This window comes from Ahaetulla prasina, chromosome 18 (assembly GCF_028640845.1).
Source record: "Ahaetulla prasina isolate Xishuangbanna chromosome 18, ASM2864084v1, whole genome shotgun sequence".
In the NCBI taxonomy this organism is placed as follows: domain Eukaryota; kingdom Metazoa; phylum Chordata; class Lepidosauria; order Squamata; family Colubridae; genus Ahaetulla; species Ahaetulla prasina.
The window spans coordinates 6,332,644-6,357,929 of NC_080556.1; the positions used below are offsets into that span (position 1 = coordinate 6,332,644).

At 46.5% G+C, this 25,286-nt stretch overlaps 1 protein-coding gene across 3 annotated transcripts in view; it reads right to left on the bottom strand.

Moving 5' to 3' along the window:
• Positions 1–25,286, bottom strand: part of RERE (arginine-glutamic acid dipeptide repeats) — a 282,778-nt gene that overhangs the window by 184,428 nt on the left and 73,064 nt on the right. Inside the window, exon 1 of one of the 3 annotated variants that reach the window (XM_058160873.1) lies at positions 24,403–24,856. The exons of 1 other annotated variant lie outside the window; for it this stretch is intronic. The gene's annotated coding sequence lies outside the window, so the exon portion shown is untranslated. Of the gene's footprint in view, positions 1–24,402; positions 24,857–25,286 lie in introns of those variants that run through there. One more of the 3 variants, XM_058160875.1, reaches the window with a different exon arrangement.

The window sequence follows — 25,286 nt, forward strand, 5'->3', positions numbered from 1 at the left end:
ATAGATGATTTCTCTTTTTTGTTGTTCTGGTTTGCTTTTTCTTTTCTCTCTCTCTCTCTCTCTCTTTTTTCTAGGTAGGTGACATGAGTAGAAGGTAGGATAGAAAGAAAAGGTTTTTTAATAAAGGGTGACATGATTCAAGTTAGAATAAGCGATAGAAATAAGAGAAGGGGGAATATTAGTATATACATTTTTATATAATAAAATCAAAGGAATAACAAGAGAAAACATGGAATAATTGAATAATGACAGGCTGCGACTTAATATAAATGTGTATCATTATTAGAAATATATAAGTTGATTGAGTGTAATAACTATGATCAATTTTAATAGTTTTATTTGTATTAGAATGTATGACACCCAAATGCCACATTGTTCACGCATTGATGTGTTTGTACAAAATAATAATAATAATAATAATAACTGGTTAAAAACTTCCGTTCAGTTACTTTCTTCTCCTGCCTCCAGGTGCTTTGGAGAATAGGTCGACTCAACCCCCCCTTTTCTCCATGACAGTCCTTCAGGTCAGTGGTGGGTTTCAAAAAAATTTACTACCAGTTCTGCGGATGTGGCTTGGTGAGTGTGGCATGGCTTGGTGGGCGTGGCTTGGTGGGTGTGGCAGGGGAAGGATACTGTAAAATCCCCATTCCCACCCCACTCCAGGGGAAGGTTACTGCAAAAATCCCCATTTCCTCCCGATCAGCTGGGACTTGGGAGGCAGAGAATAGATGGGGGCGGGGCCAGTCAGAATTTTTACTACCGGTTCTCCGAACTAGTCAAAATTTCCGCTACCGGTTCTCCAGAACTGGTCAGAACCTGCTGAAACCCACCTCTGCTTCAGGTGTCTCAAAAGGGCGCCCCTCAAATGGCTTGGGACAATCCTTCCAACTATTTCCAGAATAAGCTATTCAAGGTCACCAAAGGTCTGCACAGCCCAAACCCCCACCCCTTCCTTCTCATCACTATGGGCTTGTGACCTCCCGTTATTTCCCGTTATCTTTTCTCCAGTTTTCTGAAGCAAGTTTCTGGAAAGCCAAGAGTCGGCTTGCAAAACTTTGCTCCGAGAAATCATTCGAGGCCAAAATAAGCTGTGTATTTATTCTCCCTCGAAAAGCTAGAGGCATTTCCCAACCCCTCTCCCTTAAACTCCTCCAAGCTGTATATTCTTCTGACATCTCCCGCTGAAGGATCAGGAGGGACAAATTAGCAAAATTATAGCAAAATTAAAATGGAGAATGCTGCTTCTCTCCCCCCCCCCCAAACACCCCAAAGCTCTAACTACAAAAACTAACGACGTCTACAAGGAAAAACCACCAAATATTAATCATCGCACGGCTTCGTATAACAATGCAGAGCCGGGTCTCCTGCGGGGAAAGAAATCTTGTTTGGAAGACTTAGCTCCCAGTGATCTATCTATAAAGGGCTGCTGTTGCTACATGGATGATCACCCGGGGACCGAGTGCAATCTGAAGCAGAGGGAAGAGTTAGACAGCTCTGAAAATGAAAGAGGTCCCCCCACACCTTCAGAGAAGAAGAAGAAAAGCAGCAGGAACCCCCAAAAACCTCTGAGTGGGAAAGGAATGGAATGGAATGGAATGGAATGGAATGGAATGGAATGGAATGGAATGGAATAGAATAGAATAGAATAGAATAGAATAGAATAGAATAGAATAGAATAGGACCGGACCGCACCATCTGCACATAGGCATGGTTTTCACGCACAATGCACACACGCAAACGCCGTCTACGCATGTGGACGCATTGGCAAACGCACATGCAGGAGAGCTCCGCAGACCAGCTGGGTCCCCTGAATTGCGCGCATGCGCACCAGAGGCCCGAACACCAGCTGGGGCGCGCGCACATCTGCAGCCGTAGGCAAGTTGGGCAACAGCGTGCCCGGAAAGATGACTCTGCGTGCCACCGGTTCTCCATCACGGGCCCTCTACCATTTCAGACACATCTTGTCCAGTCTCTTCTCAACAACCTCCAGCGTTGGGAGCACCCACAACTTCTGGTGGCAAGCCGTTCCACTGGTTCATTGTTCTCGCTGTTCAGGAAGTTTCTCCTTAATTCCAAGTTGCTTCTCTCTCCTCGATCGTTTTCCATCTGTTGTTTCCTGTCCTGCCTTCTTGGTACTTTGGAAAATAAGTTGACGCAATCCCCCACCCCCCACCCCCACTTTCTTTGTGGCAGCCCCTCAAATCTATCATGACTACCAGAACCAGGATTTTTTTTAAAAAAAACAACCAACCCCAGGAGATCTGAAACAGAGGTCTTATTCTGCAGTGACTATGATCCCTTTATAACACTTTGCATCGCCATTCACAAAGGCGGCATTATTTGACTCTGAGTCATGATGTTTGAGTGAACTACGGTTATTATCTTAATGGGACAAAAGAGCTGCTGTTCACACTTTGCCAGGGGAGGAAGGTCAACATGTAAAACGGGAGACAAATCCTTGTGTATCCCAGAAGTGCTCGGGAAGAATCACAGCCTAAGGAGCTTTTGATCACTCAGGTTCTCTAAAGCAAAGGTTTCCGTTGCCTTGGCAACGTTAGGGCTTGTGGACTTCAACTCCCAGAATTCCATAGCTGGCTGGGGAATTCTGGGAGTTGAGGTTCCCAAGCCTTAACGTTGCTAAGGTTAGATACTCCTGCTCTACAAATTCTTTCCTTTCCTTTTTTTCTTTTCCTCCCCTTTCCTCTTTCCCCTTCCCTCCCCCCTCCCCTCCCTTTTCTTTCTTTCTTTCTTTCTTTCTTTCTTTCTTTCTTTCTTCCTTCCCCTCCCTTCTTTCTTTTTCTTTCCTTTCTCTCTCTCTCTCTCCCTTCCCTTCCTTCCTCTCTCTCTCTCTCTCTCCCTTCCTTCCTTCCTTCCTTCCTTCCTTCCTTCCTTCCTTCCTTCCTCCCTCCCTCTCTCTCTGATTAGCCCTTGGGCCATATCAAAGTACAGAGCTCCAGAAACAAATGATTACTAAAATTTGATGAAAGCAATTTAAAATGGAACTTGGATAAAATACGATTTAAAATGAAGTTGGAATAAAATGCAATAATTTGAGATATAGATAAAATTATATTTCGGTGTCAGCCCCGCAATCTACCTCCAATCCGTCCCATATATGCAGAACTCAACCGAATCATTTTGCTTTTAAGTCCTGCGGTGTGTTATATGTTATTTTCAGATTCTGGCCGCACACAAGGTTAATTTGTTGTGTTGATATGGGGATCCCAACGGGTCCTTCATTTTGTAGGTGGACCGAGGCACCTGCCTCTCACCCTCTCATACAGGCAACAGTCGAATAGGATGTGAGCCAGATCCCTGCGCTACAGGCAAAACACTAGCTGGGCTTACAAAGCTTTGCTCACTTGATCAAGGTTTACTTCCAAGGAGTCGAGACGTTAGGAGCAGAGGATTGCCATATAAGATTTAATTCTGCAGAACGGACTAATCCCACCTACATGGAATTATAATACAAGGCTCCTTCAGAGCAGGGTTCTCCAACCTTGGCAACTTTAGGCCTGGCGGTCTTCAACTCTCACAATTCCCCAGCCAGCTTTGCTGAGATGCAAAAAAATAATAATAATGATGATGATGGGATCGTACAAGAGTTGGCACTTAAAACGAAACACATCCTCTCTGGCCCAACACACAACCTTTGAACTTCCCTTCGGAGTGCTGGGCTATGAGGCAATAGGAAAAGATTACTCAAAGAGCACAAACAGATACACATCCAAATTTCTGCTTGTTCCCGAAGCCGCCGCCACCACCACCAAACCAGGAGCCTCTTATATCGAGTCACATGTTTTTACAGTTAGCGTTCGAATGGAAAGGAAAGAATCTCTATGCTGAGGTTCTTCTGAATTTTTGCTTTTCAATATTCAGTTCGGGGTAGCTCACCCGTACAATGTACTGTGTTTCCCCGAAAATAAGTCCTCCCCCCCAAAATAAACCCTCCCCTGAAAATAAGCCCTTCCCAAAAATATTTAACCGCATGCGCAGCTGGTTCCTGCCATTTTCTCTGGTTAGGGTAGGAGTCAGCAATCTGTGGCTCTGGAGCTGCATGTGGCTCCTTTACCCCTCTGCTGCGGCTCCCAGTCACTCAAAATATGCGTCACACGCCGGCACGCGATTTATTGAGCTTTACAACCCCCGGTAGGCCAACCATGGATAAATCTAAGAAAAGAAAAGTTTCAGAAGAAAACAAGATTTAATTCAACTACATATGCTAGTTCAAGAAGTAGTCAGGGTTTTGTGGCTCCCGGTGTTTTCTTTTCTGTGGGAAATGGGTCCAAATGGCTCTTTTGAGTGTTTAAGGCTGCAGACCCCTGAGTTAGGGTTAGGGAGACAGGGCTGGAAATCAGGTAAGACGGCAAGAGGAGCCCTGTCTTGCTCCACCTGTCCCAAAATAATAAGACTTCCCTGAAAATAAGGCCAAAAAAAATAAGGGTTCAAAAAAATATAAGGCAGGGTCTTATTTTCAGGGAAACACGGTATGTAGTAAAAGTCTCAAGACAAAATGCTCCATGGGTCAAAGAAGGGATATGAACTATGGTGACATAATAATGAAGGTAACGGGGCCAGAAATCAGAGAGCCGAGTTCAAGTCTACAGCCAACCACATAAATTGCCTGGATGATTTCCTTCTCACTAGTATGATTTTCCAACAACATAGTCAAAAGACATTCTGGGTCAGGACAACTCATGCTGGCTGAGGAATTCTGGGAGTTGAAGTCCTCCTCCCCCAACATCTTAAAAGTTGCCAAGGTTGAGAAATGTTACTCTGGGCTAATGCAGCTGCGTAGGAAATTTAAACTGGACCACAAAAATCACGGTTCTCCTTCAAATGCCTCAGAAATTAGCTGGATGTTTGTGTGTGTGTGTGTGTGTGTTGTGTTGTGTGAAGGAAGCCAGCAGACGTTGCTTGAGAAAACTGTAGCCTAAGCTCACTTCATCATCCAGCCATCCCATCTCTTCTTTCGTACAGTTCTTTCCATATTCCACCAAGCACTAAACTTAAAAAAAATAAAATAAAAATAAAATAGAGATCAGCACAGTGCCTGCAAAATGATAGATTAAAAGGAAAGTTCTCTCAGGCTTCATAATTACAGACTAATGTTCCAGACCAGCAAACACCAGAACACCAAAGCAATGCATCAAAATAAACATCAGATTTACTATCTCCCAGATGGCAACAATTTCTCATTGCCCAAATCTCCCGAAGCAAGGGGGGGGGCGCACAGGAAGTCTCCGTCCCGCCCCCACCCCCCCACCTTTAATGAGATGAATTTTCCCCAGCCTTGAAATATAGTCAATGGGTTAGCAGGAGGCGCTTAAGAGATTAAGGCTATTAAACTTGCGTATCATATACAATCCTGATCTGTCCCAGCTCACACTTAAGAGGGTCATGCACAGTATAGGAGCATACACGGCACACGTAAAGTATAACACACTCCTTTTTCCTCACTACGAATCCATTTCCACAATCGCGCTTTCTCCGACAACTGTTTCCTGCCATCCCTCCTCCAAGTTGCAAAGAATGGATAACATGGAAAACGGCAGCCGTTGTGAGAATCCCTCCCCGATTCCAATCAACCACCCAGGAGGGATGACTTGGCCCCCAAGTTCCAGAGTTATTTAGTAGCTTTATGTTGTATGCAACGCTCCTTCGGGGAACATTTGGGGAGGGGGAGGGGAAATCAAGAAGGAACTCCCCAAACAAAGACCTTGAGAAGTGCGTTGTGATCCTGAGGGCAGAAGAAAAGCAGGCAGAGCTGGGAGGTGGAGTGAAGCAAGTCATCGGTCTAGAATCCGTACATTCCCACAAACAGTCTTAACTCCAAGCCCTCTTCAATTCCACCAGCCCTTTGTTTAGCTTCAATTTACTTTTGAATGTTAACAAACTAGATTAGTGGGGGTGAACCTTTTGCTCACTGAGTGCCAAACACTTTGCACACTTCTCGCGTGCACGGGCCATCCGCGCTGACATGCGGCTCCTCCCCTGTGCACTGCACGCACAACCGCACCATCTGCGCATGCACACGGCTTTCATGTGAGCCCCCCCCCATGCACTGCAAGCGCAACCACATCATCTGTATGCAAGTGAGCGTTTTTTGTACGGCTCCATGCGCTGCATGCGCAATTGCACCATCTGCGCATGCACATTGTTTTGACGTGTGCAAATGCCATCTAGATATGCGCGCCCTGTTCCTCTTCCGGGTTTCTGGCGTGCATGCAAGCACGACGATCAGCTGGTCTTTTTTGCATGTGGCAGTGCTGGAAACTAGATCTTCTAGCTCAGAGATCTCCAACCTTGGCAACTTTAAGACTTGTGGACTTAACTCCCAGAATTCCTCAGCCATCAAAGCTGGCTGAGGAATTCTGGGGGTTGAAGTCCACAACTCTTAAAGTTGCCAAGGTTGGAGACCCCTGAGCTAGCTGGTTTTCCGTTTTCCCGTGTGAGCATGCGTGCCGGACAGCTGATCGTCGTGCATGGGCATGTACGCCAGAAACCCGGAACAATAGCTGGCTGAAACCGGAAATTCAGTAGCTGAAACCTGGAAGTTCATTTTTGGCGGCGCACATGCGCCCTGGATAGCTCCTCTTCCAGGTTGCGGCCCAGAAACGTGCTGAAAAGGTTCGCCATCGCTGCCCTATAACATTCCAGAGAAATGGCTCAATAATAAATCCACAAATTAAACCCTTCACAGTGTCTGTGGGATGCTTTCTTCCCTCACAATGTCCCCTCCCTCGGTCCTATTTATTTTACCCTCACTTGCTTAAATCTTTCCCAATCTCCCGGAGAGCCAGGCTCTGTGTGTGTGTGTGTGTATGTGTGTGTGTGTGTGTGTGTCTTGTCAAGGAGAGGATTTTTTTTAAAAAAACGGCAGGCATTTATTTCATCTGCTCAGCTCCCTTCTGATATTTTTTTTCCTGCTGTTACTTTCTGTGCCTTTTTACCCAGGATTTGTGGCTTTCCACAGATGTAAACCACCCCGCGAAGACATTGGCAAGCAAGGCTGGGGGGAGGGGTCCTAAAGGGAAGACCAACTTTCTCAAGAAGAAGAAGAAGAGCCAAAGGAAGATTTTTCTGGCTCTTCTCAAGACACTACAAGGAAACCGCCAACCGTTTGGGAGTTTCCAAACCTTCTCCGACAGTTGCCATTCACACTTTTCTCCCGACAACAGCTCAGAGGCATGGACGATTCCCAAGACGTTCGGATCGCAAATCCGTCTTCCTTCCAGCCCCCGCCTTCTGCTCCCTTCTTCAAAAAAATCAGGGTATTTGCCATCAGCCCTCGACTTACAAACGGTTGGTTTCCGGACCGTTCAAAAGTTGCAACGGGCATTGAAAATAACGACCTATGGCTGGGTTTTGTTTTTGTTTTTCATACTTAGGACCGTTGCAGGAATCTCTCCCCACCCCCCCGGATGTCACGTGATTCACCTTCGGATGCTGGACCACGGATTCGTATTTACGACGGTTGCAGGTGTCCCGGAGTCACGCGGGATCCACTTTTGAGGGCCTTCTGACGAGCAAAGTCAATGGGGAAGGCCGGATTCACTTAACAACCGTGAGTCGCACGGTTTAGCAACTACGGTCGGTACGCTTAACGAACGTGGCAAGGGAAGTCGTAAATTGGGGCAAAAACTCACTTAGCAAATGTCTCACTTAGCGACATAAATGTTGGGCTCAATTGTGGTCGTAGGTTGAGGACTACCTTTATTTATTTACAGTATTTATGTATTTATTAAGACAGACAGACAGATATAATCAGGATCGGTTGGGAATCTTACCAGGATTACCTGAATGGATGGATGGATGGATGGGTGGGTGAATGGATGAGTCTGTCTGTCTATCACGAATCTTATCAGGACTACACGTCTGTACGTATATATGTATGTGTGTGTGTGTGCCTATCTGTCTGTCTATTAAATTTATTGGCAATCTATCTAGCTATCTATCAAATTTATTAGCTGCATATCTATATCCATCCATCCATCTCTGCCTGCTTGCCTGCCTACCTGCCTATCTATCTACCTACCTACCTACCTATGGATACCTACCTACCTAGGGATATGTAAATATGAAAATATTTACAGATCCCTCACATCCTGGACATAAACTGTTTCAACTACTACCATCAAAACGACGCTATAGAGCACTGCACACCAGAATAACTAGACATAAGAACAGTTTTTTCCCCCGAAGGCCATCACTCTGTTAAACAAATAATTCCCTCAACACCGTCAAACTATTTACTAAATCTGCACTACTATTAATCTTCTCATCGTTCCCATCACCCATCTCTTTCCACTTATGACTGTATGACTTTTTGTTGATATCATTAAGGGTTAAATTGCAACCTATGACCATCATTTGTGTTATAAATGTTGTACCTTTGATGAAGGTATTTTTTTTCTTTTTCTTTTCTTTTATGTACACTGAGAGCATATGCACCAAGACAAATTCCTTGTGTGTCCAATCACACTTGGCCAATAAATTCTATTCTATTCTATTCTATTCTATTCTATTCTATTCTATTCTATTCTATTCTACCTACCTACCTACCTATCTTACCACAAGCTAACTCTGGGAGGCTCCCAGTTATATATACAGTTAAAACTTAAAAAGTTCAAAGCAGACATTAAAACCAAGGACGCACGGGCAGGGCAGGAGCAGATCTGGGTGGGGGGGGGATGAGGGAGGTGGGATCTGTTATTACTCAATCGACCCCCTCCATTGCGCTGAGGCCCCAAGCCGACTGGCAGAACCTCATCTTTAGCCCTTTACAAAAAGATAGGAGGATTGGGGTCAACTATAAGGCCTAAAGAACGCCTGCCTAACTCTGCAAAGAAAGGGCTATTTTAGCTTATAAAATAAGTTGTAAGTTATTTTATAAGCTATTTTAACTTATAAAATAAGTATATAAGTTCAAATTGTTAGGCCCGAAATAAAACATGCCTTTCCTCAGCCTCCCCCCTCCCTCTCCAAGAAATCTGGCCGTTCCCTACACACACACACACACACACACACACACACGCCAATCTAAGGGTTTCATGAACTCAAATCTGCACCAGGTATCAGCGAATGTGTCTGATATAAAGCGTTTTGAAGAACAGATAAGAACGTGGCGATATTAAGAGAGGAGTTACCTGATGGCACAAACTATATTTCGAAAGTTGCTTTCTCAACAGAAAAGAGACGGGAGAATTCTAGGGCTAGAGTTACGCAACTGAAACCCCACATGGCACATAACCGTGGCAGAAATGCCCGCATCTGCTTCAAATGAAGTAGGATAATATCTGAGGATCTGATTATATGCTATGCGCCAGCAGCGGGCCCTTATCTTCTAGCCAGCATCGAGTGTGCCATTAACAATATGACCGGGAGAAAATAAACCAGTGCTGAAATCCAATTTTTTTACTACCGGTTCTGTGGGCGTGGCATGGTGGGCGTGGTGTGGCTTGGTGGGCGTGGCAGGGGAAGGATACTGCAAAATCTCCATTCCCACCCCACTCTGGGGCCAGCCAGAGGTGGCATTTGCCAGTTCTCCGAACTACTCAAAATCTCTGCTACCGGTTCTCCGAACTACTCAAAATGTCTGCTATCAATTCTCCAAACTACTCAAAATCTCCACTACCGATTCTCCAGAACCTGTCAGAACCTGCTGGATTTCACCCCGGAAATAAACCCACACCATTAAATCAATCTTGAAGGAAAGTTCTTGAGGGGATCGGTTTCGGGTCCAGCATCATCAACAAGATTTGAGATACATCGTAACGAATAACCCATTCCACCCTGGGGTGCAAGGGGAGGGATGAAAGAAATAAGCATTCATACATCAGCGAAAAGAATAATGATTTTCAGAGACAGATGATGACCAAGCATAAAAATCTTTAAGTGTGAAGACGAGTTATTTTATACCTGGCGTCCGATCTACCGATTCCAGTGGCCCACGAGTGTAAATAAACAAAACTATCAACAGAGGTTTATATCACTTGCCGATCCTCGACTTATGAGCACAACTAAGTCCCACATTGTTTTGAGCCAGGCCCAAGTAGGTAGTAATAAAATTAGTCCATGGAAAAACAAACTTTATTCGAACAGCTGGGAATTACTTCATTCAACTCGAAGTAAAACAAATGCCTCCCAACACAAATTCCTCAGTTATCTCGCAAACCTTGGTCAATTAGGCCCACTGCCAAAGGCCCTTCCTGGCAAATGTCCAGAAGCCACAAAAACAACGATATATACAAAGCAGAAGACGTAGATGGAGCAGAAGACAGAGCTAAAACGTTGTTTTCCAGAAAAGCTGAAACACCGATGCTGGTCTGTTTTAAGCCTTATGGGAGGGGCCAATCATCTCTTGGCCTTACTCCCGAGTTGTCCTTTTTGCTTGAGCTGCTCTTGCCTTTTGGCAGCTCTTCTCATGTGTGCATTAGGAACAGGTTCCTCCTGTTCCTCTGCCTCACTATCAGTCTCTGGAGGCTCTGGAGTCCACACCTCACTTCCCAATGGCCCTGGCCTCACCTCAGCCTCATTGCTGTCCGACTCCGTTGCCAGCTCCGTAGGCTGCTGACAGACCACAACACGTTTCTGTTCTTAAGTGAGACACTTACTAAGCGAGCGTTGCTCCACTTTTTACGACCATTCTTGCCACCACAATCGTCAAGGGAATCAACCGCAAAGTAGTAAAGTTAGCAAAACTTTACTACAAACAGTGTAGGCTGGCGACCCCCAGGGGGAGAGCCTTCTCTGTGGGCGCACCTACCCTCTGGAAAGAGCTTCCCCCAGGACTTCGACAACTTCCTGACCTCCGGACCTTTCGCCGTGAGCTGAAGACATATCTATTCTTTCGAGCAGGACTGGCTTAAATAGGGTTTTTAAATATGGATTTTATTGGGGTTTATTTTTTATATTTTGTATGGTATTTTAAATTTAGGCTATTTTGAATAAGTTTTTTAAAATGTGTTTTATTGTAATATATTGTATTATTTTATTTGCCTGTTCACCGCCCTGAGTCCTTCGGGAGAAGGGTGGTATAAAAATTAAATAATAATAATAATAATAATAATAATAATAATAATAATAATAATAATAATAATAATAATAATAATTATTATTATTATTATTATTATTATTATTATTAAAAACATGGTTCCCCACGGATTTGGGCTTGTTGGAAGGTCGCAAAAGGGGGATCGCATCACACACACACACACACACACACACACGGGACACGATACTTCCAACACCCTTTGAATTTTCATCACTCACAACCCTTACAAAGGGGGGGGGGAGAAAATATTGGTCTTCCCCTTTAAGAAGAGTGCGCAAAAGCAAGAGGCTGTGCCAATTTTCCTGCAGTTATTCATATTTGTTTTATTATTCTCAGCAAGGCTAATCGGTCTCTGAACGATGCAATAAACTGAGTTTGTTCCTAATTCCCCTGCCAGGTATTTTCTCGTCGATTTACTACATCCTAATCCCAAAATCGCTGGTTTTGGGGAAGTGCCCACTGACAGCCAGAGCTTACACACGCTGGGACTACCTAAGGTGGCTCGATCAATCAGAGGATTATATCTCAGGGAGAGAAAGAAAGGGGAGGGAGGGAGGGAGGGAGGGAGGGAGGAAGGAAGGAAGGAGGTTAGTACCAGTCTCAAAGGAACTGCTTTGTTTTTACAAAGAAGCTGAAAAGGAGGGAGGAGAAAAAAACCCTGTGCTGTCCTTTCCCCCCCCCTTTTCTGTTCCTTTCTTTTCCTTTCTTTTTTTCCTTTCCTTTCCTTTCCCTTCCCCCTTTCCTTTCTTCTTCCTTTCCTTTCTTCTTCCTTTCCTTTCCCTTCCTCCTTTCCTCTCCTTCTTTCCTTCCCTTCCCTTCCATCTTCCCTTCCCTTTCTTTCCCTTCCCTCCTCCTCTCCATTCCTTTCCTTCTTTCCTTTCTTTCTCTTTCTCTCTCTCCCCCTCTCTCTCTGTCCATCTGTCTCTGTCTCTCTCTACACCTCTCCTTCTCTCTCTCTCTCTCCTTTCTTCCACTTCAGAGGACACTGAGCAGAACACAGTAGGGTTTGACTGCTTAAAAAAACCAAAAACAAATTCCCCAGGAATGGTGATGCCAGATTTAAGGGGGAGCTTTTCTGCCTGAGCCGCTCAAGGTTTGAAGGCGCCTGCCTTCTTCTTCAATCCTTCCTTCTTCGTGCTGCCAGGTTACAGCAGAAGCACCTGCTGGGGGACACCTGTAGCCGCCACGGCGTCATGGTCAGCCGTTCAGTCGTGTCCAGCCCTCGGCCACTCTATGGATCAGTGCTGTCCTCCATGCCCACTCTGTCTCGCAACGCTTCCCTTCAGGCCCCGCCATGGTCATCCCGGCAGAGCCATCTTTTCTAGTGTCCAGCCAGCGGATGTTAGCATGGCTCCCTTTTTTTTGCCCCCGCTGGTCGCTTCCAGCATGATCGACATTTCGAGTGAGTCAACTGTCGTGGCATGGTCGAAGCATGACAGCCTCTGTTTTGGCGATCTTGGCTTCAGGGGTTATTTTTGGTGAGGTTCGGTCTAGGACAGGGATGGCGAAGCTTTTCGGTACAGAGTGCCCAAACCGGAACATGTGTGAATGCGTGTGTTGGAAACCCGAACAACAGGTGGTCAGTACACGCGTGCTTGTTTTGGGGATGTTTTGAAGCACTTTTTGGGCCCCAAAAACAGCCTGGTGGGGGGTTTTTTGGCCATTTTTCAGGCTGTTTTCAGGCTGTTTTCCAGAGCCGCCAGCACCCGCAAAGACCAGCTGGCCAGCATGCTGGAAACCAAAAGAGCAGCTGGCGACGGCAGGCGTGCCCAGAGAGGAAACCCCTTGCTTGGACAATGGTGCCCAATGATTTGAGCCAGTGTTTCTCTCAACCATGGTGACTTGGAAGAAGGGTGGACTTCAATCAACTCCCAGAATTCCCCAGCCAGCTTTGCTTCCCAGAATTCTGGGAATCGAAGTCCGGGCCTCTTCCTGTTCTGACCTAGGCTTCCCAAGAGCATGAAGCAGACTCTTTGTCCTGACAAAAAACCCTTTTTATTAAGTTACTGTGAATTCCTCTCATTCACATCCAACGAAGTCTTTCAAGGGAGAATTTACAGTCACAGATCTTCTCTGGCTTGGGGAGCTGCCAGGCCGATTATCTTCAAAACCTGGCAAAGAGTCTCTAACCAATTAAACAAACTAATTGTCTCCTGCAAACTCCACTCCCCTTTCACCCCTCTTTATTTCCTATGGGAGGAGCCATTCACTGTCCACCTGTGGCTTTACTCCTGAGTCGACCCTTGTTCCTTAGCTGTTCCCTTCTCCTGACAGCTCTCAGAATGCGCATACTGGGAACAGGCTCCAGCTGTTTTTCTGCCCCACTGATATCCGACTCCGAAGGCAGCTGACAACTGTCAGATGCCCCTGGCCTCCTCTCTGCCTCTGATGCAGAGCACTCATCAGAGCCTTGCCCAGACTCCAGGACTGGCCCATGTTCCTCCCCAATCTCCTCACTGTCTTGAGTCTGCCACCAGCTCCCACTGGCAGCCACAACACTTCCCAAGTTGTCAGGGTTGAGAAAACACTGATTTAACTGGAATAAGGCCACTTCCTGAAGATGTAATAAGAACTAAATTGTTCAAGGTTCAGGAGAAAAATCTTGCAGTCCCCTCTGCCATGCAGCTTCATTAGGGCATGTCAAGAGTCCTTCCCCCTCTGAAGGAGCAAAGCCAAAAAAAAAAAAAAAAGCATTCAATTTTTGGGGAAGCCTTCTGCAGCCCTGAAAGCTTGACAAGAGAAATTTAGGTTGCTGTGCTTTAAATTACAGTGATTTTCATAGAAGCAGCTAATCACCATGAATCATTCCTGGGGGAAAATAAAAAATAAAAAAGTAATAAAAATGGCAGTCTTAACTTTCCCCCTTGAGGAAATGTGCAGTCATGTTGCTAATGTCGAATTTACCGCTCTCGTTTTCCTTTTGCAAATGGTGGGAAGCGAGGGGGGGGAGAGAAATGACCCCTTCTCTCCGTCTCTCTCTCTCTCTCTCTCTCTCTCTCTCTCTCCCCCCCCCTGCTGACAGATGAGAAATTGTCCTTAATAATAAAAACAAACAGAAACCCGAGTGCGAATCCGGAAGACCAACCTTTCAGTAAGGAGCCAAGACCTTTCTCTTGGCGGCGAGGAAATAAAAATTGACTTGCAACAGTGCTATGGAGATGAGCCGTGCGGAGAAAAGGCGCAAACGGCTAAGGAAAGGTCAGAATTGAAAGGCTGTCAGGGGAAAGGAGGGGGGGGGGGAGAAAAAACCCCAAAAAATATATCCGAGTGGAGTTTTTAACTGAAAATCCAGCATTATCTCTCGGCGGCTTCTCAAGGGAGGCCCAGGTGGATCACTTGCCATGCCATCTGGCAGGACAGTATTTTGAAAGGCGTTCTGGGCAAGAATATGGCACTTGAGAATAAAAGGGAAAATGCTGCCCTGTTCGTCCAGGATTCATTCTCTGGGTAAATGGGACATTTTTCTTGCATTAGAACACTTTTCCCTAAATAAATATAACTAAAAAAAAAAAGGCCACTGTCAAATACAGAGATATTGCTGGCTCTCTGAAAGCCATATATATATATATATGTGCCGTTATTTTAAACTGAGTTCGCAAACCAGGATTACCAGGTGAACCTGACTCGCGCAGCTGCTGCGCATTACCATATAAAACTGTGGTTAATTGTCTTCCAGGAACCCGGCTCCCAAACTGCAAATCACGATCATGCGCCTCGCCTCTTCGAAGTGTCACGCATGTAATTCTCACCAATCCTATCAACCCATTCAGCACGCGAGCCAGATTAAGAGAAGGGGCTTAAACCACACACACACAGAGAGAGAGAGAGAAAGAGAGAGAGAGAGAGAGAGAGAGAGAGAGAGAGAGAGAGAGAGAGGCTACCATCCCAGGTCTTCACAGGCAAACTTAGAAGGCATAATCTTCCAGGTTATTGCAAACGAATGCCTCTCTCTCTCTCTCTCTCTTAAAAACCTGCACTTCGCTTGCATGGCACAAAGGTGTGAACGTGACTGCACAGCCTCTCAGCCATCTTGCTACAAGACAGCCAAACACACATCACTCCCTTGGCTCATTTTCACAGCTGAAAAGATAACTGCCTGCCGATGCGGCCCATTAAACGGCACTGTGCCATACCTGGGTTTCAGTCCTAACTCGGATTGGCAAACAGAATCTGCCTCAAGCGGTATTTTTTTCCATGATTATTCAATAACCTGATCAAAGACACACACACACACACACCAATGTGGCAGGAGGCCCCCCGTTGGTCAACTGACGCAGGACGTGTTGCGTTCATGGGAAGGCAGGTAAATTAAGACGACAAACTCCCGCTTCGTCAACAAAGGCCCAAGAATCATGGTTTAGCAACCCCGTCTCTCTCGGGGCTTTTAAGGTTAGTAGTTTGACATGTTACGTCCTCTCTGACATCGGGCAACCTAAAGGCAACCAGCTTGGCAACAACGGTACCCTTCAAAGCGGCGTGCCAGAGCATCGGACACCCGGCGCCAAGTAAAATTGATCTCCGATCAAAGCGAAAGGCAACAGAGCTTTGCTAACTTACCCAAGCTCTTGCAGAAAAATACCAGATTTTGTTCCCTGCATATACCGAAACCCGGCAATTTACACGATTGACAGGCATGTCTATGGAGATTCTCAGGTCACGGTTGTCCCAAAGGTGCCGTTTTTCAAGAGGCAACTGGACTTTCTGGTTTTCCTTTGAAGACGTTTCACTTCTCAGCCAAGAAGCTTCTTCAGCTCCATCTATAGAAATGCGGGCGAGAGAGACACTCTGGAGATCTTCCAGCCTGAAACTCAAGAGAATGATCTCTTTAGTTGCATCCAATTTCCTCTTCATCAATGAAGTTCTCTCAAACCCTATTTATTATTTCTCTGCACGTTTGCCCTGGTGAAGCTTCCACGGTAGGTTTTTAAGACGAGACTGGATAACCATTTGTCTGAAACGGAACAGGGCAGAGATGGCGAAGCTTTTCGGCACCAAGTGCCCAAACCAGAACGTGCATGCGTGTCCATGTGCGCACGTTGGAGCGCTGGAAACCCGAAGAGCAGCTGGCCGGTGACTGCATGCCTGTTTTGGGGCATTTTTGGCCGTTTTCAGGCTTTTTTTCAGGCCATTTTTTTGTAACATTTTCAGGTCATTTTCCAGCCATTTTCCGGGTTGTTTTGGGGGGTGTTTTCAGGCTGAAAAACGGCCCACAAAATGACCTGGTTTTTGGGCCGTTTTTTGGGAACATTTTCAGGCTGTTTTCCAGTGCTCTGGTGCCTATGCCAAGACCAGCTGACCGGCATGCATGTGTGCATTGGAAACCAGAAGAGTAGCTGGCGATGGTGCACACCAAGAAGGCTCTGTGTCCCACCTCTGGCACGCGTGCCATAAGTTCGCCATCACGGGTATAGGGTTTCTTGCCTGAGCAGGGGGTTGGACTAGAGGGCCTCCAAGGTCCCTTCCTTTTTTCTGCTGCCATTTATATCTTCCCGATTGATCAGGCCTTCAACCAAGGCACCCCTGTTGCCCTATGGACTAACAAATTTCATGGCTTGTTTGGTGGTTTTGAGTCACTACCTGACCCCTTCTCCCCACAACGCCCACCAAGGCCCAGGAGCCTTGGTATCATCTGACCCCGACCCCCCCCCACATCACTTTTCAGAAGACCAAAGGCTATGTCTCAGAGCGACCCGACGGATGGCCGAGCCAACAACAACCAAAAGAGCAGGCACTTAACTCCTATCCGTGCAATTTACTTTTCGTGGCTAGGGAGAGTTGGTAGCTGGAGAACTGCCCTGAGACAAGAAGGTGTGGCATCAAACGACAACCTCTACAACCCCTGTGCAAATAAAGACACTATTTGTCTTTAAAGTGTTAATACCACTTTATAAGGCCTTGGTAAGGCCACACTTGGAATACTGCACTCAGTTTGGGTCGCCACGATGTAAAAAAGATGTTGAGAGACTCTAGAAAGGGTGCAGAGAAGAGCAACCAAGAGGATTAGGGGACTGGAGGCTAAAACATATGAAGAACGGTTGCAGGAACTGGGTATGTCTAGTTTAATGAAAAGAAGGACCAGGGGAGACATGATAGCAGTCTTCCAATATTTCAGGGGCTGCCCCAAAGAAGAGGTAATCAAGCTATTCTCCAAAGCACCTGAAGGCAGGACAAGAAGCAACGGGTGGAAACTAATCAAGGAGAGAAGCAACTTAGAACTAAGGGGAAATTTCCTGACATCAAGAACAATTCATCCGTGGAACAACTTGCCTCCAGAAGTTGTGAATGCTCCCACACTGGAAATTTTTAAGAAGATGTTGGATAACCCTTTGTCTGAACTGGTGTAGGGTTTCCTGCCTGGGCAGGGGGTTGGACTAGAAGACCTCTAAGGTCTCTTCCAACTCTGTTATTATTATTATTATTATTATTATTATTATTATATTTACACAAAATGACAGTATACACAGCAAATGAGATAACTATGCCGGATTTCGTATCACAGATCACTAGTCGAACACTTTCCAAGCGTTTAGGACTGTGTAGTAGTAGTAGTAGTAATAGTATTTTGTATTTGCTTCTATTCTCATTAGGGCCGCTGGCTGGGAAATTCCGGGAGCTGAAAGCTCACACATCTTAAAAGTTGAGAGGGTCCTTGGTGCTCTCTGAACTTGCTTATTTTCCTGCCGACGTTTCATGACCCAAACTGGGTAACATCAGTTACCTAATTGGGTAATGGAACGTCGGCAAGAAGGTAAGCAAGCTCAGAGAGCACAAAGAACCCATAGTCTTCCTCCTCCTCCTCCCCCTCCTCCTCCTCTCCGCAAACCTCCCTCCCTCCTAGCACTGATGATATTACCTCATTGGGTAATGTAAACGTCTGCAAGAAAAGCCATCAAGCCGAGAGCACCCAGGACCCCTCATTTCAACCCTGAGCTACAAATCTCCTCCTTGAGTGACATCTCAAAGTTGCCCATCTTGAAAAAACACACTTTCCCCCCCCCCTCAAGGGTGTGGGACACAGGAAGAAATAAAGGCTTATCTGCTGTGCTTTTAAGCACTCCTCCTCCCCCCCCTTTCTATTTATGCTCCAAGCATCAGGGCCTGCCTTCCTGCCATTTCAAGCAAGGAGGAGGTGGAGGGTGGGGCGTTTCGCCTAAATCACCCTAGATTCAGAAATGGGGAGCAAGCATCTCCCAACTCGGTGCCCTTGAAAAAAAAAAACTGGCTGGATTTCTACTCTTCATAATCTCACAGCCCACGTGACTCAGGTGTTTACTGGTCCAAAACGCCAGGCTCATCTGTGTCAGAATCCACATCGTAAAAATACGCCTTTGGTCGGTGAGGGAGCAGCGGAGGAATTATGGACGCACCCCAATAAAACACACAATAGGGGGAACGGAGCCGATCCTGGTTCCAGTTTTCCTACAACATCCTCATGCGTTTTCCAAAACAGACCCCAGCCTGTTTCTTTCGGTGTTTCTTTTTAGCCTTGCGTTATACCCTGTTCCCCCTAAAATAAGACATCCCCTGATAATAAGCCCAATCAGGCTTTTGAGCGCATGCGCTAAAAGAAGCCCTCCCAAAAAATATTTAAACACATGCGCAGCCGGTCCAGTTTCCTCTGGTTAGGGAGACAGAGCTGGAAATTAGGTAAGACGGCGAGAGAAGCCCCTGTCTTGCTCCATGCGCCCCAAAATAATAAGACCTCCCCGAAAATAAGGCCAAGCGCTTATTTCGGGGTTCAAAAAAACAAAAAAACAAAAAGGTACCAACAGAGGAAGAAAATTCTGGACTGTGCGGAGATGGATAAATTAACGAAAGAAATAAAAAGAAAAGGAAGAGACAGAATATTATCAAGTATGGACCGAGTGGTACGATTGGTTAGAGAATAGGAAAAGTAAATATGAATAAAGGATGGAGAAGAGAACGTGACAAATCTATAAAATACATGTAAATGAATAAAGCTAGATACAAAGGGACGATTAAAGATAATAAAAGAGGGGGAAAATGGGGAATATATAAAGTAGAAAGTATGTGGGACGAAACTGACATGTAAAAAGAAAACACATATTATGTGTTTGTATTATGTATGTTTGTGTTGTTGTAAAATCAATAAGAAATAGATAGATAGATAGATAGATAGATAGATAGATAGATAGATAGATAGATAGATAGAGATATACAGATATAGATATAGATATATATAAGACAGGGTGTTATTTTTGGGAAAACACGGTACTTCCATGTGGGACAGTCCAGAAATATGCCACAAGGCCTCCAGCTGCCTGCATGTTCTCTTCCCCAACGGACCGAAATCAAAAGAGTGATAGGAACAGGGGATGATTTCTGTTTGCAAAGGAAAAGGAAGAACAACAATAACAAAAAAAAAATTGCTGTCCAGCCTGATTTGTTGTGTGGCAGGCGTGCAAATCCCTTCCTTGCCACGAGTGAACCAGCAGCAGGGTTGTTGACAAGCCAAGGCTGAAGGAAGGAAGGCCCGCCTGGAAGACGTAAGGAGAATTTACAACCCAGCCAACATGAATCCACGAGGTGCCTTAGGGAGGAATTTCGCCATCGTCAACACCCACCAGGCAAAAGAGTCCAGAAACAGCATCCTTCGGCTTAAAAAAAAAAAACCACCGTGTTTTATAGCCCCAGAAGCGTGACACGGATTGCTGCGATTTGCCACAGAGATGGCAAAGTAGGCCATACCCCTCCCAGCCCTCCTCCCTCTCTCTCTCTCTCTCTGTCCTTTCGATGAGCCACATGACACCTTATAATAGGGGCTTAGAGAAGAGGAGGGCAGCCCCCCTCTTCCGGGTGAGACACCTACTTTGGGAGGCCAAGCAATCAAAAGCCGTCAGTTTGGTTTTTGAAAACAAGCTACCCGGCAAGACTTAGAAGGGTCAAGTGTGTGTGTGTGTGTGTGTGTGTGTGTGTGTGTGTGTGTGTGAACACCTGTTTCCCCAAATAAGACATCTCCTGATAATAAGCCCAATCGGCTTTTGAGCGCATGGCAATAAGGCCAAGCGCTTATTTCAGGATTCAAAAATATAAGACAGGGTCTTATTTTTGGGAAACATGGTATATATATATATATATATATATATATATATATATATATTTATTTTTGTATATTTGTATATATATATATATATATGTATATATATATATATATTTGCTCCCAGAAGCACGAAGCTGAAGCCTGAAGATGACGAATGAGACTTCGTCGAAACGTCGCCAAGACACTTCCAATTTTACATGGGAGAAAACCCGAACAACCAAAGACCTATATACAAACACCCGTGAAAACCTCAGAAAACATATATATATATATATATATATATATATATATATATATATATATATATATATATATATATATATAAATATATATATATATATATATATATAATACCCAAGCAATTTCTAACCAAGATTTGCCCTCCTCCTCATTTATGTTATTTATTTTGCAGACAAGTTTATTCCTCGACTTTTCTTCTGGGGGGGGATCTCAAAAGCCATTCCTACAGAGTCTCCGCGATTGGGCCAAAAGCGGCCGTTAGCCTTGTCGGCACAGGATGCTGGGAATTGTAGTCTGGAGACACAGGTTGGGGAAAGCACCTATCAACCATTACCCAATAACCCCCAATACACACACACACAAATGCACACAGAGCCTTTCTTCCCTTTTCTTTTTTTTTTTTAAAAAGCTGCTTTAGTTCCTGCAGAAAAATCACCTTTCATTGAGCGATTTTTTAAAAACAATAACAAAAAAAAAATTGCTGTCCAGCCTGATTTGTTGTGTGGCAGGCGTGCAAATCCCTTCCTTGCCACGAGTGAACCAGCAGCAGGGTTGTTGACAAGCCAAGGCTGAAGGAAGGAAGGCCCGCCTGGAAGACGTAAGGAGAATTTACAACCCAGCCAACATGAATCCACGAGGTGCCTTAGGGAGGAATTTCGCCATCGTCAACACCCACCAGGCAAAAGAGTCCAGAAACAGCATCCTTCGGCTTAAAAAAAAAAAACCACCGTGTTTTATAGCCCCAGAAGCGTGACACGGATTGCTGCGATTTGCCACAGAGATGGCAAAGTAGGCCATACCCCTCCCAGCCCTCCTCCCTCTCTCTCTCTCTCTCTGTCCTTTCGATGAGCCACATGACACCTTATAATAGGGGCTTAGAGAAGAGGAGGGCAGCCCCCCTCTTCCGGGTGAGACACCTACTTTGGGAGGCCAAGCAATCAAAAGCCGTCAGTTTGGTTTTTGAAAACAAGCTACCCGGCAAGACTTAGAAGGGTCAAGTGTGTGTGTGTGTGTGTGTGTGTGTGTGTGTGTGTGTGTGTGTGAACACCCTGTTTCCCCCCAAATAAGACATCTCCTGATAATAAGCCCAATCGGGCTTTTGAGCGCATGGCAATAAGGCCAAGCGCTTATTTCAGGATTCAAAAAAATATAAGACAGGGTCTTATTTTTGGGGAAACATGGTATATATATATATATATATATATATATATATATATATATATATATATATATATATATATATATATATATATATATATATATATATATATATATATATATGTGCATTGCTCCCAGAAGCACGAAGCTGAAGCCTGAAGATGACGAATGAGACTTCGAAACGTCGCCAAGACACTTCCAATTTTACACGGAGAAAACCCGAACAACCAAAGACCTATATACAAACACCCGTGAAAACCTCAGAAAATATATATATATATATATATATACCCGTGAAAACCTCAGAAAACATATATATATATATATAATACCCAAGCAATTTCTAACCAAGATTTGCCCTCCTCCTCATTTATGTTATTTATTTTGCAGACAAGTTTATTCCTCGACTTTTCTTCTGGGGGGGGATCTCAAAAGCCATTCCTACAGAGTCTCCGCGATTGGGCCAAAAGCGGCCGTTAGCCTTGTCGGCACAGGATGCTGGGAATTGTAGTCTGGAGACACAGGTTGGGGAAAGCACCTATCAACCATTACCCAATAACCCCCAATACACACACACACAAATGCACACAGAGCCTTTCTTCCCTTTTCTTTTCTTTTTTTTAAAAAGCTGCTTTAGTTCCTGCAGAAAAATCACCTTTCATTGAGCGATTTTTTTTAAAAATAACAACAACAAAAAACGCAAGAGAGACGGCAGCAAATTCCAAGCAGTCTTCGGATAACTCTCTGACTGCCAAAAGGGAAGCCAATATGTTTCGACACAACAGCTGTATGCATTGTTGCTTTAATTCAAATATAAAGGGTTGTTTTTCCTCTCTCTCTCTCCCCACCCCTCCTTCTCCAGAATCAAAGGGAGAACCAAAATCCAGAAGAACCCACGAAGGGGGGGGGGTGTCGTCGTTGTCGTTCCCCCCACCGGAAGCATCTGAGCAACCAATCCGCCTGGGTCTGGAGTCAAAACACACACACACACCCATCCTCCCCCGCCAAAGGGCAGTCCTCTAAACTCGGAGAAAGCACACAAAGGAAGTGGCACAAGAGGGAGCGATGACGTCAGCCCTCCTCGCTTCAATTCATAAATGCTCAACCACACAACCAGGCAAATTGTGAACGGGCGCAACCTTCCTCCCTCCCTCCCTCCCTCCCTCCCCAGGAACCCGGCCTTGGCTTGGGCTGCTTCCACACAACGCTAGACGAAGCATCAACTTTCTTTAGCCAAGGGGAAAGAAGGAGAAATGTCAAGTCCATCCAGCAACCCAACAACTCCAGGACAAAGCAGGAAGGCTCTGGAAACCACCCCAAAATAGAGGGGTTTCCAAGAGGGGAGAGGAAACCCTCCCTAAGGCAAGGCCGCAGGGTGACCCCAAAAGGGCAGGTGGGAAGAAAAGGGGGAGGGTTTGAAGTTTCGAGGGGAGGGCTGTGCAGAATCTCCTGTGATTTGATATCAGGCACTCAGGTAATGTCTGGAGGAAAAAGCCACACAAACACACACACACACACACACACACACACATGCAGTGTTGGTGGAAGGTTGTGTGAGCTAATTATCCAGAGATCAATACCTTCCCTTTGCCACTGGGCCCTCGGGGACTTTAAAACCTGCTTAACTTCCTCTCCCAACACGCACACAACTGGGATATACATATATATTCTTAACTCTTTTTTTTTTTCCTCTTTTCTTTTCTGGGGCTGCCTCCTTACACTTAAGGAATTTTAAACTTGGGAAAGCGAGGAGAGAGCGCCAGAGTTAATTCGACTGGAGAAGTAGAAAACACACTTTCCCCCCCCCCCAAATCGCCCTCTCCTTCAAGGGGGATCCGAGTTGCTTTACAAGTGCTCGCAAAGTCGCATGTGTTTGGGAGGAGGCCAACCGGAGGGGCACATACACACACACACACACACACACACACACACAGAAAAAAAAAGATCCCAGGAGCTTCAAACAAAATCTCAACTGCAAAAGGGGGAAAAGGAAAAAAAAAGCCAGCCAGTTTTCTGTCTCAGGAAACCAGAGAAGGACCCAAGCAAATGTTACAAAAGGGCCTTTTAGAGACAGCACCACACTAATTAAACCACAAGCCCGCCTGCACACACACACACACACACACACACACAGAAGGCATGCTAGGAGTTTCTGCTTCCCTTCTGCCAGGGGCAGGAAGAAAAGGAAGGGGGGGGGAAACGACCCTCTATCAACAAACCCAACATGAATTGGACAGTATGTCTTAATAATTTTGCTAAGTTGGAGTGGGAAGGGGCTTGTTAAGCCCCATTTTTAAAGTTGTGGTCATATGGGGGGGGAGAGAGGTTTGGTGGTCTTCGAGGATTTTGGAAGACTGGGGGTGGGAACCACCTTTGCCAGGGAGAATCGTTTTCCTGAGCTTGGCCAAGATTTGGGGGATAGAGACCAACTGCTGGGATTTAAAGAAGGAAAGCTGGAGGGGGCGTCAAATCAAGCCCTTGCTATTCTCAAGGCCATTTTTGTAAGGGGTGGGAATTTGTTGGGGAAAAATCCGGACGGCCTCTAGGGGGCATCCCAAGAGACCCTCCAACCTGATGGTGGGAGGAGGAGGAGGAGGAGGGAGGGGTCCGATTGCTTCCGCCCTCCTCCCCTCCCATCCACATTCCCCAAACGCCCAGCTGGAACTTTTGAGGCTGTCAAACACCCCCACCCCACCCCAATAGCCCCGGCAAACACGTGCGGCGCCTCCAGGTAAACAGCCCGGCCTCCACCCGCCCGTCTCCCCAGGTAGGAGAGCCTGGAAGGACGGACACACACACACACACACACCCAAAAAAAACAACACACACACCACCACCAACCCCCCTTTTCCGGAGCCCAGCGCCCCTCGATCTCGCTCTCACTCACCCCGCCAGCCTGGGGGACTTTCCCGCTGGGCGCAGCCGAGGGCCAAGCGATGGCAGCGGCGGCGGCGGCGGTGGCAGCAGCTGCGCCCGCCTGACCCCGCCGGAGGGAGCCTGGGGCGGGCTAGGCAGGCAGGCAGGCTGGCTGGCTGCTTGCGCTCAGCCCCGCGCGCTGCTGCCCGCCGAGGGCGGAGAAAGAGGGCGAGCCAGCGCCAGAGAGGCAGCCGGCGAACAAAAGGAGGCCCCCGCTTCACTGCAGCGCCGCGGCTGGGCCAGGCGAGAGGAAGGCGGCCGGGAGGACGAGGCGGAGGAGCGGCCGGGCATCGCCGGCGCCGGAGGGCGAGCCACGCGGTGCCCGGGAGGAGGAAGAGGAGGAAGGCAGGAAGGCTGGGCTGGCTCCCCGCTCCGATCCACCGCTCCTGCTGCTGCTGCTTCCCCGCCGCGACCCGGCCGCCCCAGCGCCGCCAAAGACAACACGCGGAGCGCGCGAAAACCCGGAGCCCGGGCCCGCTTCGGCTTCTTCGGGGGCGCCCAAGCCGCCTCCTCCTCCTCCTCCTGGAGGATTTGATTGCCCGGGCGGCGCTGCCCCGGCTAAACCCCCCCTTGTGTGCCCGCGGGCGCCTCTCTTGGCCCATGCGGGGGAGGGCGGGGGGCAGAGAGGCAGATCAAAGGGAGGGGAGGAGGGAGGGAAGGCCGTGGGATGGGGGATTTGGGGGGGTGGGGGAGGAGAGGAACCCAGCACCCAGAAAGCCATTTAGAATAGAATTCTTTGATTGGCCAAGTGCGTTTGGGTACCCCAGGAATTGGTCTTTGGTGTATATGCTCTTACGGTGCCCATTAGGAGAATAAAATACATCCATTGAGAATTAAAAAGATGTAACACTTAGT